We start from the raw sequence: 12,286 nt of genomic DNA, 5'->3' as shown, positions 1-12,286 counted from the left end.
CTGTGCCCATCTATGTTTTGGTTTTAATCAAAAATCCTGGGCCAGATTTGAACCTGCCAGCTCCGGTGTATGTGGCTGGCGCCCTAGCAGCTGAGCTACAGGCAATAAGCCAATTCATAATGATTTGTAGTACAAAACCCTATTGATGGAATACATATGAAAAATGTTTTATTTGAATTATACAACTTAGAAATCACCAGCGAATTCATAAGAAAAGAAGCTTTGTAGGTTCAATTAATATGCAGAAGTATTTAATCAAAAATTAAAGGTATCATGGAATTCACACCAGTAAAAACTAAAGCACACTTTCAGATTTTACATTAACCCAGGTCTATATTATAGAGAATAATGCAAAATGAAAGCAATTAGATTGTCTATCTGATCATACTTTTTAAAAGATCAAGAGCATTGATGACAGCTGGGTGGGGTGGCTCACACCTGTAATCCCAGCATTCTGGAAGGCTGAAGCAGGTGCATCCCTTGAGTTGAGTAGTTCGAGACCACCTGAGCAAGAGCAAGACCATGTCTCTAAGAAATAGCTAGGCATTGTGGCAGGTGCCTGTAGTGCCAGCTACTTGAGAGGCTGAGGCAAGAGAATGACTTGAGCCCAAGAGTTTTGAGGTTGCTGTGAGCTATCACACCATGGCACTCAACCCCAGGGCGACTGAGTAAGACTATGTCACAAAAAAAAAAAAGAAAAAGCATTAAAGCTTGGAACCATGGTTCTTTTTATTCACAGTATGAAAATTTTCAAAAGCACATATTGATTTAATTATCAAATTACTTGATGGCATATCTTTATCCTTAATGTGTATAAGAAAATATAAGTGTATATAAAAGTATGTGATTTGTTGTTTCTCATCAGTCTTAAGAGGCCATTCAATATTAGCTGAATATGATTATTATCAATTTTACCATGAAAATGTAATGACAGGGCGGCGCCTGTGGCTCAGTTGGTAGGGAGCTGGCTCCATATGCCGAGGGTGGCGGGTTCAAACCCGGCCCCGGCCAAACTGCAACAAAAAAAATAGCCGGGCGTTGTGGCAGGCGCCTGTAGTCCCAGCTACTCGGGAGGCTGAGGCAAGAGAATCGCTTAAGCCCAGGAGTTGGAGGTTGTTATGAACCGAGGGCCATAAAGTGAAACTCTGTCTCTACAAAAAAAAAAAAAAATGTAATGGCAAATGTAAACTACATTTTAAAAATCCACAGAGAAATACTTTTTGTTTATGAATCATAAAATAGTGATGCATGTAAGCATACAGTATGCAATCAGCATTTTTCTTCTGTATTAAAGTAAAAGAGAAACATTCTCAATTTTCAAAATAAATTATTTTACCAATTGCTCCAGTAGGAAAAAACTATTCAGTTAGTTGAAATATTGCCATATCTTGGGCGGTGCCTGTGGCTCAGTCAGCAAGGCACCAACCCCATATACAAGGGTGGTGGGTTCAAACCCAGCACCGGCCAAACTGCAACAACAACAACAACAACAAAAAAAAAACAGCCCAGTGTTGTGGTGGGTGCCTGTAGCCCCAGCTACTCAGGAGGCCAAGGCAAGAGATTCGCCTAAGCCCAGGAGTTGAGATTGCTGTGAGCTGTGTGATGCCACGGCACTCTACCAAGAGCAATAAAGTGAGACTCTGTCTCTACAAAAAAAAAAAAATATATATATATATATGTATATATATATATAGCTATATAGTTATAGTACAATAAATGCCTTGAATATTACTTGATGTGATAGAGGATAAAAATTTTGAATGTTGGAGCACGGCCATTTTGAATTCATCCATGCTGCTTGCTCTGCCAGTTGAATAAAAGCCTTTTGTAAATAATAATAATGGAAGGGAGGGAGGCAGGCTGGCTTGAATGCTATTTGATATATGTGTCACTGTGAAAGTTTTGAGACAGACTGTTATAGCCTGTTATTTCACTTCCAACAAACACAATCAATAGTAAATCCTTTCTGATTCACTCATGGAACTTTCAACTTGCTTGGCTTATTGGTTTTCTGGGAGGGCTTTATTTGTTTCCATCCACAGAGTTTAGAATTCCTGATTTTTGTGTATCTCAAAACTTTTGTAATGACACACTATGTAATAGAAATAAAAACTATTTCTGTCCACACAAAGAGTTTAGAATTCTTGATTTTTGTGTATCTCAAAACTTTCGTAATGACACACAATATGATAGAAATAAAAACATTTCACAGATATTAAAATGAAGATAACTCCCATCTGAAAGATTGTGCATGTACTAAACTCAATGTGCACTAAATAAGTAGCCTTGATCTTTAAAATAAAAAATAATAATAATAACTGTAGTGCTTTTTTTTTACATTTTATTTTTTTTCTTTTCTTTTTTTTTTTTTTTTATTGTTGGGGATTCATTGAGGGTACAATAAGCCAGGTTACACTGATTGCAATTGTCAGGTAAAGTCCCTCTTGCAATCATGTCTTGCCCCTATAAAGTGTGACACACACCAAGGCCCCACCTCCCTCCCTCCGTCCCTCTTTGCTTCTTAAGTGGTTGTGACCAGGGATCATATATATTGGACTTAAAAATGCTTTATGCAGGTTATGGGTTAATTAATTTGTTTCAACTAATAAAACTAAATGGTTTTTAATGTTTTAAAACTGATGTGCAATGAATGCATGTTATTTGGACACCGATGTCAAACTGGCTCAAGATTGTAGTTAAAAGATGAAAATAATGTATGATTTTGGCAACACAGTGGAATAACTTCTCTGGTAATCTTTTTTTCTTAGGATCTAAACTTTTTTTTTTTTTTTTTTTTTGCAGTTTTTGGCTGGGGCTGGGTTTGAACCCACCACCTCCAGCATATAGGGCCAGCGCCCTAATCTGTTGAGCCACAGGCACCGCCCAGGACCTAAACTTTTAACAATTTAAAGCATATTGTACTCATAGTTAACTTTTTTCTTTTTTGTAACTATGGGGATGATTATATGTTTATAATAATGAATATATTTGAAGTCACACCTTAAAATTCTAAATCACTATTGATAAAATTTTAGCTGAGATTTTTTTCTTTGCATATGGTTATTTTCTGGGCCAGTTGAACACAGAGAGATTATTTTATTATTATTATTTTTTTGTTGTTGTTGCTGTTTTTGGCTGGGGCTGGGTTTGGAGCCAGTGCTCTACTACTTTGAGCCACAGGTGCTGCTCGAGATTATTTTGTTTTGATTTACATTTGAATGCAATATATACTATATCAAGCTAAAATTAAACTTTGTGTATGAACACTATAAACAAAGAAATGAATGTGTGCATATCTGTCTTCAGAAGGAAATGGAAAAAGGAATCAAAACAGATAATTTCAGGAGAGTTGAGAATATACAACTTGACCTTACAAATTCTGAAAGCAAACTTGGTTTCTCTACTGTGCGTTAAATGTATTTTTTTAGAAATCTCATGTCTCCAGGAAGTATCACCCACAAAAATCCCTTTTTCCCCCCTTGGCACCTATTCAGTTAGAGTAATTATGATTTTCTTGTTTTTCAAATTGTTAAACAGACTTTCACATACTCACACTCTAGGCTGGGTAACCTTCGATCCTTCAAAGTACACAAAATAGCAGGAAAATAAATTTTCCAAATGCATTTTTTAAGTTTCAAACTCATCCCTGAAACTATTTGCTAACATTGATACAGAGATTTTCATATTCTTTTCCAACAGTAATTTTTTATCCAGCTGCTGTCCCTTCATTTCAGCTGATAACTGGCCCCCATGGCTACTTGCAGAGCTCTTTGCTATGACCAATTCAGTAACAGCCATGTGGTAACAAGTTTTCTAGTCCCTCTGGCATTTGAGGGGCATTACTGTACTCATTTAGTATTCCCCATGTATCTCACAAGTGGGCAACACCACCCCAAATGCATGAGGAAATAACACCCTAGATTTTCCACTCTAGTACATTCTTTCCCTTGCCCAAATGTTTGTTACTGGACTCATGCTAGCTATCTCACCAATTGTTTTCTATTTGTAATAATAATAAAAAAAAAAAGGTCAGGTGGCTCTCCATGCTATTAATACCTCAGATACAAGGCTTACGTACTACAGGAAAAGGGTATACATACTAATCTGCAGGACAATTAAAGATGACGTTCCAGAAAGAGGAAAAAAAGTACCAATTCTATGTGCTTCATAGCTTATAACCTGTGAGATAAAATCAAGGTTGTTTCAACCTAAAAACAGGATTTATAGTAATATCTGCTGTTGTACAAGAAATAATTTGTAAAGTAAAAATTGGACAGGAATTCACAAAACAATGTACAAATCCCCATTATGTCTACATCTATTCTTCCTTCTTTTCCCTCTCTAAAGAAAAAGTTCCAGAAAAATTTAAAACATTCCCTAATAAAATACACTCAGCAGTGTCTGCTCACCAAGGAAAAGTGGGAGGGCAGGAAATGGATAGCACGTGTGGATGGGTAGAGAAAATGACAAGGTTGGAAGAGGTACTGGGTCAGGTGTGTCAAATTAAAGTTTACTTTAAAAGTGGAAGTCATGTCTAATCTGAGCGAATAGGGAGATGTGTTTGTTTAGGGACATGTCAGAAGTGCAGAGAAAGGAGGCCCTGCTTATAGAATACGGTGGTGGAAATAGGATCAGAAGAGATCAAACTTTCACTCTTCACAGATGATATGATCGTATATCTGGAAAACACTAGGGATTCTACTACAAAACTTTTAGAAGTGATCAAGGAATACAGCAATGTCTCAGGCTACAAAATCAACACCCATAAATCTGTAGCCTTTATATATACCAACAATAACCAAGCTGAACAAACGGTCAAGGACTCTATTCCTTTCACAGTAGTGCCAAAGAAGATGAAATATTTGGGAGTATACCTAACAAAGGACATGAAAGATCTCTACAAAGAGAACTAGGAAACTCTAAGAAAAGAAATAGCCAAAGATGTTAACAGATGGAAATACATACCATGCTCATGGCTGGGAAGAATCAACATTGTTAAAATGTCCATACTGCCCAAAGCAATATTTAATTTTAATGCAATTCCTATTAAAGCTCCATTGTCATACTTTAAAGATCTTGAAAAAATAATACTTCATTTTATATGGAATCAGAAAAAAACTCGAATAGCCAAAACATTACTCTGCAATAAAAGCACAGCAGGAGGAATCACACTACCAGACCTGAGACTGTTCTATAAATCCATAGTGATCAAAACAGCATGGTACTGGCACAAAAGCAAAGAAGCAGATGTCTGTAACAGAATAGAGAACCAAGAGATGGATCCAGCTACTTACTGTTATTTGATCTTTGACAAACCAATTAAAAACATTCAGTGGGGAAAAGATTCCCTATTTAACAAATGGTGCTGGGTAAACTGGCTGGCAACCTGTAGAAGATTGAAACTGGACCCACACCTTTCACCATTAACTAAGATAGACTCTCACTGGATAAAAGATTTAAACTTAAGACATGAAACTATAAAAATAGTTGAAGAAACTGCAGGGAAAACTCTTGAAGGAATTGGCCTGGGTGAATATTTTATGAGGAGGTCCCCAGGCAATTGAAGCAGCATCAAAAATACATTACTGGGACCTGATCAAACTAAAAAGCTTCTGCACAGCCAAGAACATAGTGAGTAAAGCAAGCAGACAGCCCTCAGAATGGGAGAAAATATTTGCAAGTTATACCTCCGATAAAGGTCTAATAACCAGAATCCACAGAGAACTCAAATTTATTAGCAAGAAAAGAACACGTGACCCCATTTCAGGGTGGGCAAGGGACTTAAAGAGAAACTTCTCTAAAGAAGACAGATGCAAAATCTACAAACACATGAAAAAAGGCTCATCATCCTTAATCATCAGAGAAATGCAAATCAAAACTACTTTGAGATATCACCTAACCCCAGTAAGAGTAGCCCACATAACAAATTCCCAAAACCAGAAATGTTGGCGTGGATGTGGAGAAAAGGGCACACTTCTACACTGCTGGTGGGAATGCCCACTAATACGTTCCTTCTGGAAGGATGTTTGAAGCATACTTACAGACCTAAAAATAGACCTGCCATTCGATCCTATAATTCCTTTACTGGGTTTATACCCAGAAGACCAAAAGTCAAAATATAACAAAGACATCTGTACCAGAATGTTTATTACAGCCCAATTTATAATTGCTAAGTCATGGAAGAAGCCCAAGTGCCCATCGACCCACGAATGGACTAGCAAATTGTGGTACATGTATACCATGGAATACTATGCAGCCTTAAAGAAAAACGGAGATGGGCGGCGCCTGTGGCTCAGTTGGTAGGGCGCCGGCCGGTTTGGTTGCCAAACTGCAACCAAAAAATAGCCGGGCATTGTGGCGGGCGCCTGTAGTCCCAGCTACTCGGGAGACTGAGGCAAGAGAATCGCTTAAGCCCAGGAGTTGGAGGTTGCTGTGAGCTGTGTGAGGCCACGGCACTCTACCAAGGGCCATAAAGTGAGACTCTGTCTCTACAAAAAAAAAAAAAAAAGAAAGAGACTTTACCTCTTTCATGTTTACATGGATGGAGCTGGAACATATTCTTCTTAGCAAAGTATCTCAGGAATGGAAGAAAAAGTATCCAATGTACTTAGCCCTACTATGAAGCTAAATTATAGCTTTCACATGAAGGCTATAACCCAAATATAGCAGAAGACTGTGGGGGAAGGGCCAAGGGAGGGGGGAGTTTTTGATGGAGGGAAGGTAATAGGTGGGGCCACATCTATGGTGCATCTTAGAATGGGTACAGGCAATTGCACTAATGTACACAGCTATGATTTAACAATAAAAAAAAAAATAAAAAAACAAAAAAAAGATGATGCTACACCCTATTCCACCACCCATTGTTTCTGAAGAGACATTTGCTGCCTTTTTACTTTTATTTCTTTTTACATAATTAAGTCTTTTTCCCCGTGTCTGCTTTTAACTTTTTATCTCTAGTTTTTACAATTTGGATGTGTTTGATGTTTTTTTTTTTTTTCATGTTTCTTGCATTTCTTGAGCATTTTGAATCTGTGAGTTTAGGATTTTCATCAAACGTATAAATTACTTGCTATTATTTCTTCAAATATTGTTCCCCTCACCCCTTTCTAGGACTCTGGTTACCTTTTGAATTAGGCTGATGTTCCACAGCTCACTAATATTATGTTTAATTTTTGAGAGTCCTTTTTCCCTCCCATGTCAGCCTCTTGAGTAGCTGAGACCACAGACATGCTCCACCACACCTGGATACAGTTTATTTTTTTTGTAGAAATCGTGTCTCCTTATGTTGTCTCGGTTGCTCTTGAACTCCTCAACTCAAGCAGTCTTCCCACCTCAGCCTCCCAAAGTACTTGGATTATAAATGTAAGCCGTCAAGCCTGGTCACATTGCTATTTTTTATTTATTTAATTTTTTTGAGACAGAGTCTCACTGTGTAGCCCTCGGTGGAGTGCTGTGGCGTCACAGCTCACAGCAACCTCGAAATCTTGGGCTTGGGCAATTCCCTTGCCTCAACCTCCCGAGTAACTGGGACTACAGACTCCAGCCACAATGCCCAGCTATTTTTCTGTTGCAGTTGTTGTTTGGCAGGCCCAGGCTGGGTTTGGACCCGCCAGCTCCGTGTATGTGTCTGGTGTCCTAGCTACTGAGCTACAGGTGCTGAGCCCATGTTGCTGTTTTTTAAATCATGTCAGAAAAATGTCACCCAATGTTTCTGCAAACTTTGAGCATATAAATAATAATAACAATTCCTCACTGGTTTTAAAGAAAACTATAGAATTAAAATACAAAACAGTGTTGGGCGGTGCCTCTGGCTCAGTGAGTGGGGTGCCAGCCCCATATACCGAGGGTGGTGGGTTTGAACCTGACCCCGACCAAACTGCAACAAAAAAATAGCTGGGCGCCTGTAGTCCCAGCTGCTCAGGAGGCTGGGGCAGGAGAATCGCCTAAGCCCAAGAGCTGGAGGTTGCTGTGAGCAGTGTGATGCCACGGCACTCTGCCGAGGGCGATAAGGTGAGACTCAGTCTCTAAAAAAAAAAAAAAAAAGTAGCCATTGTAGCGGGTGCCTATAGTACCAGCTACTCAGGAGGCTGAGGCAAGGGAATTGCTTGAACAGAAGAGTTTGAGGTTGCTATGAGCTGTGGTGCCATGGCAGTCTACCAAGGGTGACAAAGTGAGACTGTCTCCCCCGAGAAAAAATAAATAATAAACCACACAGAGGAGAAAAAGTAGAATATAGAAAATTTGAACAACATGATTAACAAGCTTATCTAACAAGCATATACAGATCACTCCTCCAATGGCTTTGGGACAGACATTCTTTTTAAGCACACATGGGACATTTACGTGTGTGAACATTTTGCAATAAAGCAAGACTCAACAAATTCAAAGGATATAGAAAAACTATATATTGGAAATTAATAACAGATGTAACTAGGAGACCCATGTATGTTTGAAAATTAAGAAATCTGTTTGTAAATAAAAGAAAAAATTGAGGGATAAAGAAAAAAAAAGAATGTGGTGGTGGCACCTGAGCCTTTCAGCAGGTGTCATGAACTCAGAATTAACAGATCTCTCGCTCTAATTTCCAGTCCATCCTGTTGGCAATTAGCTTTCTCCAGGCTGTTAGGTTAATGTTGTAGGGAGGCTTACTTCCTACCCCAAATTAGCCCAATGATTTCTCAGGAATCCAATTGTTTTTTTTTTTTTTTTTTTTTGAGACAGTCTTACTATGTTGTCCTCCATAGAGTTCTGTGGCATCACAGCTCACAGCAACCACAAACACTTGGGCTTAAGTGATTTCTCTTGCCTCACCCTCCCAAGTAGCTGGGACTACAAGTGCCCACCACAATGCCCAGCTATTTTTGTTGTTGTTAGAGTTGTCATTGTTGTTTAGCAGGCCTGCGCTGGGTTCAAACCCGCCAGCCACAGTGCATGTGGCCAGCGCCTTGATCACTGTGCTATGTATGGGCGCCAAGCCAGGAATCCAGTTTTTTTATGCTGCCTCTATCTGCACAGCCTGGGGGAAAAGGGAAAAGGCTGCCTAAAATAAGTATAAGGATGGAAGAGGAATCCCATGGGCCAGGTGGGCTGCCCAGCTTTGGGTTCCAATTGGCATACTTGGGACAGTCATGTTTTTGATCTGATTCCCTATTTTTTCCCTTTGCAGACAACTCTAGTGAATCACAAAATTCTTAACCCTGTGACTAAATTAGGAGTGACATGTGTTCCAGATGGTTTATAAGATTGTGGGGGACTCATACATTCCTAGTTGATCCTGCCTGACCAGATCTTAGAACCTTCCATTTAAATGAGGAAGCAAAGTGTCACCACCAATCACCCTGGGAAGACTCTGTCAGAGATAGCAGCACCTTGGGTGACAACTGCTTGATTGGGGGAAAGAACAATTCTGTGTACATTTCCTTCCTTAGAACTGGAAAGCCTTTTGAATGGTCTTTTGTGAGCAGAGTTTTCAGGAGTAGGCAAAAGCCACTCAGACACACCTCCCCATATCCCGTCACGCTTCCAGCATGGCTTGGCCTGGCTAGGGTCCTAGATAAGCGTAGGGAGCACAGGTGAGCCCCTGGTCACTTGTGTTGCTGGGATGTGAAGTGGAGGTGAGAGAACCAGACCAATGCCATCTTAAGGGTTCAGCCATTTTGGCTTCTGTCAGCTATTTTGTTCAAAACTGATGAATCATTGTGAATCGCTGGTTTTCCACCTTGAGTCATCGGTGTCCAGTCAGAAACTGCCTTCTGCAATGGGCCATATGGCAGGACCAGTGGCAGCCAATCCAGAAGCAGTTGCTTTGTTTAACTTGTATACACCTACTTTGCTGTGCTATCTTATAAAAACACCCCTGTTACAGAGCTCAAGGCTCCTGGCTTGGATCTGTTGTAGCAAAGTCCCTGGGACCCCAAGTTCAAACTTGCAAAAAACGGCCCTTTTGCTATTGCATTGGACTCGGCTCCCTGGTGGTCTTTGTGGGGGATTACGGGATCTGGGCACAACATTTTTGGTGTGTTGGCCGGGAATTCCCCCAAGACCCCCTGAGGATCCCTGACCCGAAGAGCCGATACGTGGTAAGTGTCTGTCTTGTCTATTGTGATCATTTTTGGGATTGAAGGTCTATGAATGGTGTGGTCGGCATAAAGTCAAGGTGGACGTGCTGGAGGCTGCCGGCCAGGAGAGCCGTGGAGACGTCCCGGCCTCTTCTGAAGTGCGAAACTCAGTGTACATAGTAGAGGTAATCCCACCAGACTGGGAAGTGGATACCCCAGGGCATGGTGTGGAAGAAGTGGTTCTTGTGCCCGGGCAATTTCACGGGTCGCTCCCACAGTATGGTCAGAGACCGTCAGATTACTTTCGGTTTTGTTTCCACGGATCATCTGTCTGGTTTGTTCTTTTGTGTGCTGTGTGTTTCATTGGTGTCTTTGTGTGGTTGTGGTTGGCCTTGATGGGGCAACTCTGACTTTGATTGTAACATGGGACAGACGCAAACAATCCCTCTTTCCCTTTTCCTTGATCATTTCTCAGACTTCAAGTCCAGAGCTCAGGACTTAGGACTTATGGTGAAGAAACCTAAACTTATTACTTTTTGCAGCAGTGAGTGGCCAACTTTCAATGTCAGCTGGCCTCCTGAGGGAACCTTTCACCTCCCCATTATTTTCCAGGTTAAGGACATTGTATACGGCTCACGGACAGGTCACCCCGACTGAGTTCCATACATTACCACCTGGATGGATCTGGTGGAAGATCCCCCTCCTTAGCTAAAGGCTCTTTTGCCTCCAGCAGATAATCTCTGCAACAGCGCAGTGGTTCTTGCTGTACGCAAGAAGCACCTTACTGAGAAACCCACCAAACCCAAACCCTCTGCACCGCTTTACCCTGTGTTACAGGACAGTACGGACCAGGATTTCTTTTGTCCTCCGTATCGTCCTCTTGCCCCTCCACAGGTTGCCTCTCCACCTCCTGGAGATGAGGCAGCAGGGGAGCCGGCTGCTGAAGCCGAGACTGCAGCTAGACCTGGCACTGGGAGTCCACCATAAATGAAGCAGCAGGCCCAGCAACAGGCGAATGCTGACTCGACCGTCCTTCCTCTAAGGGCTGCAAGCCTCCCCACCCCCCATGTGCATGGAGCACAAGATCTTTATTATTGGCCCTTTGCCAGAAGTGATTTGTATAACTGGAAAATGCAAAACCCTACATTCTCTGAAAAGCCTACTGTTTTAGTTAATCTCTTAGAGTCTGTTCTCTTTACTCACCAGTCTACCTGGGATGATTGTCAGCAGCTTTTACAGGTGCTTTTCACTATGGAAGAGAGGGAGAGAATTCTGTCAGAGGCTCAGAAGTCGGTCGTGGGTGCAAACGGGGCTGTGACTACTAACCCTGCTGAGATTAACATTATTTTCCCCCTTACCCGCCCGATTGGGACTTTCATACAGGGGATGGTCAGACAAGTCTCCGAGTCTACCACCAGACTCTAATGAGGGGTCTCCAGAAAGTGGCCCATAAGCCGACCAATTTGGCTAAGGTAGGGAATGTGCAGCAGGAAAAGAATGACTCTCCTGCTGCCTTCTTAGAGAGGATCATGGAAGCATTCCGTACTTATACTCCCATGAATCCTGAGGAAGACTGCAGTGATCATGGCTTTTGTTAACCAGTCTGCCCCTAATATACGAAAGAAACTTCAGAAAGTAGATAGGTTGGCTGAGAAAACTTTACAGAATTTACTTTCAGTGGCCGAGAAGGTTTATAATAACGGAGAGATGCCAGAGGAAAAACAGACTCGCGCTCAGACCAAACAAACTCATGATTTGGCTAAAATCCTGCTGGCCACCACAGCTGCCGAGCCGAAAGAGCGGCAGGCTCAACTGAAACGACTGACCGCTGAAGGTGAGGAGAAACCCTGGGAGGGGGGAATGCAGACGCTTACAGAAAGACCAGTGCGCCTACTGTAAGGAGATAGGACACTGGGCCAGAGAGTGTCCTGAACGGAGAGCCGGTAAGCCCACCCCTGTGGTGAAGCCCACATTTTAGAGATGGGAGAATTAAGTGATTAGAGGGTCAGGGTTCAGCATCCCTCCCTGAACCCAGGGTAACCCTCAAAGTGGAGGGGACACCGATTGATTTCCTTGTGGACACCAGCGCCTAGCATTTGGTGCTTTTAAGAGACCAAGGAAAACTAGATACAAAGAAATCTTGGGTCCAAGGGGCGACTGGGATGAAGCAATACTCATGGACTACCTGAAGAACTGTAGACCTGGGCATGGGCCAGCTATCCCATGCA

The sequence above is a fragment of the Nycticebus coucang genome, chromosome 20 (assembly GCF_027406575.1).
Source record: "Nycticebus coucang isolate mNycCou1 chromosome 20, mNycCou1.pri, whole genome shotgun sequence".
Lineage (NCBI taxonomy): Eukaryota > Metazoa > Chordata > Mammalia > Primates > Lorisidae > Nycticebus > Nycticebus coucang.
Note: the sequence above shows the minus strand (reverse complement) of the source record.